The sequence below is a fragment of the Lactuca saligna genome, chromosome 4 (genome assembly GCF_052625555.1).
Source record: "Lactuca saligna cultivar CGN05327 chromosome 4, ASM5262555v1, whole genome shotgun sequence".
Lineage (NCBI taxonomy): Eukaryota > Viridiplantae > Streptophyta > Magnoliopsida > Asterales > Asteraceae > Lactuca > Lactuca saligna.
Genome location: NC_136420.1, coordinates 219,856,826 through 219,862,825, shown reverse-complemented (window position 1 = coordinate 219,862,825; position 6,000 = coordinate 219,856,826).

Here is a 6,000-nt window from a genome sequence, read left to right as displayed (position 1 = left end):
TTTGTTATTTCTTTGATTTATTAGAATTATTGCTAAAACCAAGGGCATAAATCATATAAAATACTTCCAGAGGTCAATAAATCCTAAATAAATTCATGGATGATCCTTATGGGGAATAATGACCTCTCACCAAATTTCAGCAATTTTTGTTACTGTTTCATATGATTTCTAATTTAATTTTGTTTAGGGCATGATAAATTACAAAACTACTTTAGAAGATGTGAAAATTGTATCTAACAGTTTTCGCATACCTTACCTGTGATGGGTGACTCCAGAAAATAATTTCAAGATTTTTCATCATGTCTAGCTATTTTTCCTAGTTTTTGGTAATTATAATGGTCTAAAAATGGGAAAAATAGTTCTGATTATCCAAAATTCATGAACATTTACCAGGATATCATATTATACAGTATAAGGTTACATAAAAATTTTGAGAATTTTTCTCTACTGTAACTATTTTTCTCTTATTTTCTAAAGTTAATTGCATTAAAATACACATAAATACCCAAAACCAGTTTATACATTATGGAAACCACTTTTGATATTTTTCCCAGGTTATTTACACTGTAAATGATGTTACAAAAATTTATGGTGATTTATTTTAACTGTTTAATATTATTTCTTTAATTTATGACTATTTAAAGGAATAAAACAAGGAAAAATAGAAATACCCACTGAAAAATATCTTTTATATTTTTCCCAGCTTAGCTATGTATAATAACAATTAAATAAAAAGTTTGGGTAGTTTTGGAAACTGTTTTCTATTTATTTCAATTTTTATTGGAATAAATGCCCATAAATCATAAAATATAATTAAACAGCTTGAAAATCCATTTTTATACTTTTCCCAGCTTAGTATTGTGCAATAACAGTTAAATAAAAAGTTTGAGAATTTTTATCCCTCGAATGCTATTTTTCGTGAATTTATGTTGTTATAGAGACTTAAAATTTGGAAAATTAACCTTCCAAGGTTGTAATTAATCGCACGACTTGTAAAATTTCAATATTTCAGAAAAAGTGTAATCAATTGATATAAAATCCAATACTAAAACATAAATTGGCATTTCCCTATATGTAGAGTTTAGTATATTAGCATTAGATTTCGACATGGAAACTCACTAGTGTGTGTGTTTGATTTCGTAGGATCCCGGTAGTAAGACGTTGGTGCATCCCGAAGTACCACTTGTGCCTACACGAAACATCGTGAGTATTCACGCACTCCCCTATTTTCGGTTTTTATGTTTTGGGGTGGAAAAGCATGTCCAGAAAAACTATTGTTTGCATGATGTATTTAAATTGTTTATTATCAAACTTGATTGCTATTGTATTGCTATGTGTCTTTATGTATGTTTATGCAACACGGAACATGAGAACTTATCGTACTAAGGCCCTTCCCTTATCTCTAACCATTAACTCTTTGAGCCAATGGTCATTATGGATTGCGCTATTAGGAATTGATAAGTCCTCACTCGCTCGAATCGCTGGAGTGCATGATACCATATTCATCTATGGAACAATAAGCATAGATCTCGATAGGGCTTCGGTTATAGGTTTGGTTGAGACTCATTGTTTCCTCATACACATACAAACTTGTTTCTCTTTATAGCAATAAACTTGTATTCCTTAATAGCAATCAACTTGTTTATCATTAAAGCATTGTACTTGTATTTACGAAAAGCCTTGTTGTACGCTCGATTTTATAAACTTGTGAACTCACCAACTATTTTCATAGTTAACGCTCGTTTTACATGCTTTTTCATGAAATAATTAGTAAGTGGATGTAAAGATTCATCATCATAGAGCATGCTGCATCGTGTTGAAGCTATTATGAAGTTATATTTTGATTAATGTTGTTTTGGAAAAACTTGTACTTTGTTTCTTTTAAGCTATGGGTTGTAAACTTTTAAATACTGCTATGGTGATCTATCTTTATCTTTTGCAATGAAACCGTTATCGTTGTCATACCTTGCGTTTCCGCTTTAGTGGGGTGTAACACATGTGATTAAATGCAACTCTCGATTCGATTGATTCATATGAATATAGCTTCTTGGGATCACCTTTGTCCATACCAGGTGGATCGTTTTCCCTTAGCCTCAAAATACTTTGGATATGTCTCTGAAGTTCGATTTCAGCCTCAGGTTAAAACACCTTTTCGATTAAAACACCTTTCCCTCTATCTTTCAAATCAGGATTTGGTTTTGTAGAACTTGAACCAACCCCCTCTGCAGCCATACCAATCATAATCCCTTTCGGTTTCATAATTGGTTTTGTGGTTATGACAGTTGTTGAGATTGGGTCAGACTTCATTGGCATTGAAACAGAGATTTGTGTAGAAATCACCTTTCCAACAGCTTTCGAATCTTTAGTTTTCTTCTTCTCACCTTCTCCCTTTTTATTCACATTCGTCCCTTTGCTCACTTTCGTTTCTCCCCTTTGCACTCTTGTGACAACAGGTGGGGCATTCTATGGCAACATTTGAGCAAACTTCGATATGGGAGCAACAACCTTCTGAATGACTTGATCAAGCACATTAAGCTTCCGAGTAAGAAACTCAGGAGTTAAAAAGGACTGTTGAGTAGGCTTTAATACAACATTTCTCAAGTCAACAAGTAACTCAACCAACTTCGCAAACCAATCCTTGTCTTCAGTTGCTTTATATTCGAACGTCAGCACAATGTCTTGAAAAGTCTTGATAAAGTTTGTAATTGCCCTAGCAATTATATCAACCTTTTCTTGAATTGAATTGTACTGAGAATGCAAATTATGAATCTCCTGAGAGACTTCCTTCTTCAACTCTTCCGGTTTTAATTTGACATCTTCTCGAACCATTTTAACATCTTTTACGAAAAGAACATGACGTTCCTTCACAACAAATTTCAATTCCTTCAAAGCTCCTTTAAAGTTCCCTCATTGAGTCTTTATTTGATTTTCATTATTATGATTAGATTCATCTATCTTTTCAAGAAGTCTTTGTTCAGCAGCTTTTAACATAACATCTACTTCAATATTCGAAACCGAGTGTCTTGCTCCAGAAAAGCTTGGGACTGAAGAATAGAGTTTAACTTCTTATTCAAGATTTTAAACTGCTTTCCTGACATTAACATATGATCAGGAATCTCTTCCTCTTCCGAATCAAAATGAAATTCGTCAAAAGTTCCTCCGAAACCTCCGCCTTCTGTTTCATCATCGGAATGAGGTTTGGGTGTTTCTGTGGATTAGGATGGAAAAAGAGTAGTGATAGGTTGTTGAAACATAGTTTCGAACAATGGAGATGAAGTATAAGTAGATATGGGTGGAATGATTAGAGGTAATGAAACAAACGAAGAAGAACTGATGGGTGGTAATGAAGTAGAAAGAATAATAGGCTGTGAAATATCAACACTCATTGTAACATTTTCTCCCATATCAGATACGTTAGCAGTGATGTTAGAAATAGGAACCTCCTCATGAATTGACTTGGTTACCACTATTTTGAGTGGAATAGTTGATGTAGGTGAAATGGTAGAAGAATCCGAAACTAAAGAAGTTATGGGAGTAGAAGTTACCATAGGAAAAGTCGAAACCAAAGGAGTATCAGGAACAACTTCGTTCTCCGAGGAATTGTCTCTTATTACACTTTTCGCTTGATCTGTTTCGTTGTGATATGCTTCGCAACATCTTGAGCACGTCTCTTTTGGACAACGGAGAAGCAGGAGCAGGAATTTCACGGATTACAACTCCTTTGCGATTAACTTGGGTCTTATGAACTATCTGAAATTCATTAGACGAAGTTCGTTTAGAGGATATTTTGCTAAAACATTTAAGAACTCCTGATTTTGAAGGAACAACTTCCTTCGAAGGTTGATCTTCAGTCTCTTCTACCTTCTTCTGGTCATCACCCTTGACTTTCTTGGGTGAAGATTTTGTCTTTGGAGCTTTTACTTCATCACCATCAGACTTCTTCTTCTTCGATGGCTTTGAAGATCGTGCTTCGACTTCATGTAACACCCCAGTTGCCACATTTGGGTTTACATTCTTCAGATACTTCACAAGAATCTTGTGAGTAGGGTTCACCTTCTTGAGCATTACATCAGGAATGCATGCAATACTTGTAAATATATTCTCATCATCTACAACTGTCTTTGGAAACTGATACTTCATGAATTCTGTAGTATCCTCACCCTCAAGAACTTGAATTCCCTCTTTCTCATATACTTTTCCAAGACTAAAATCCAGTATCTGGCACAAGAAATTCCCTTAGCCACACTTGTTCTTACCAAAATTTTCGTGAACTCCTCCCACAACTAAGTAGCATAGTCCACACTCAAGTCGTAATATAACCCCATTACCATTGCATATACCTCTAGTCTTCCTTTGTCAAGACCCACACTTCTGCCTGTTAAACATCAGAGGAAAATTCCGAACAAGAAATTCCATATATATAGGGAATCCCAAACTTTTTGAAATCGCATATCTTTTCAAGTGGTGGCTGGTGACCCATCTCGTTGAACATATGTATGATTTGAGGGTTTGTAGGTTTGAAGAATGGTGGTGAATTGGGAATCTCCAAAAAATGAGAAAACATCTTCTTGGTGAGACGAATACGTTTCTCATTCACTAAGTTAAATGTAATCATATATGTGGCTTTGTTATATGTTGCACTAGAAGCGGCCATGGACAACCAAGATATTGGGACTGTTAAGGATTTGAACATCGTAGTAGCCAAAACAGATCTCTTCAAGACAACGATCAACATTTTCAGTTCTTCTGCATACAATGATACATTGGATTCAACCTGATAGTTTGAGCTTTGAATCTTCATCATCGGTTGAGAAGCAACCTCTTCAGTGTTGGAGGTTAGAACAGTAGCCATTGTTGAGTTGTTTGAAAGCTTTGAGAGAATTAGGGTTTTTTAATTTTCAGGAATTTTGAACGCGTAATGAGTTATTGAAAAGAAATTGCCTTTTATATATAACTTCAGTATAAGATGAACCGTTTTTCATTATGATCATGTCACTTCTCGCCTTGAATTACGTGCCTGTAGCCGTTATTGTAGCCATGTCAGATAAAGTTCCTTGAAACTAGGACCACGTTTCCAAACGGTTACTTTTAGACTGTTCGTGAGTACTTGTGGATAAGATCAAACCCTTCGGATTGGAGGCTCGGCTCTTTCGTTTTTGGGATTTGAAACGAAGTCATTTGCCAGTCCTGTGAAATCTTCAGCCTAAGTTGGTATTACTTAGAACCTCAAGGATTTCATGAGTGTAGTGATTCAATGGAAAGAAATAAGAAGCAATTTAAAAAAATGGATTTGTGATGTCAAATGATTAGACACAAAAGCAGTTAAATCCCGGGCAAAGGTTGCTTCGTTAATTATCAAGAGAGATAACTAATAGCTTGTGCATTTTCCCGTGAATTACAATTGAATACTTATAGAGAAGTATCGAAGGGCTTCTTTTTAAAAGCTTAATGGGTGGTATACAAATTTCGTTACATATCAGCCTAAACATAGTAATCAAAATTACTTGTTTGACCAGTGTAGTCAGTGACAAGTGGCTGTGGCAAATTTGTTAAAGTGACTAAGGAAAAGAATTGATACTCATACGGAAATCACATTCAAAGAAAATTATTTAAACTGGATTTTTTTGGGAAACAAATGTTGTGGGCTTCGAACATTCGATCAAAACCACTCATACAAAAGACTGTGATTTGGAGTATACGAAACGTTGGTACAAAAACAAGTGTTTTGTAAGAATCTGGAACAAAGAATCGATACTCACTAATTTCCCATCCAATAATTGACATCCTCCATTTGTACTTTTCCTGTTGAGAGTACATCCACCAAGGCTTGCATCCGAGAAGGCTTGAATATAAAATCCTGATTTCGAAGGATACCACAATCCTAACGAAACTTTTCCTTTGAGATAACGAAAAATATTCTTTATAGCTGTTAAATGTGGTTCTCTTGGGTTTGCTTGATACCTTGCACAATTGCAAACAGAAAACATGATATCAGGTCTA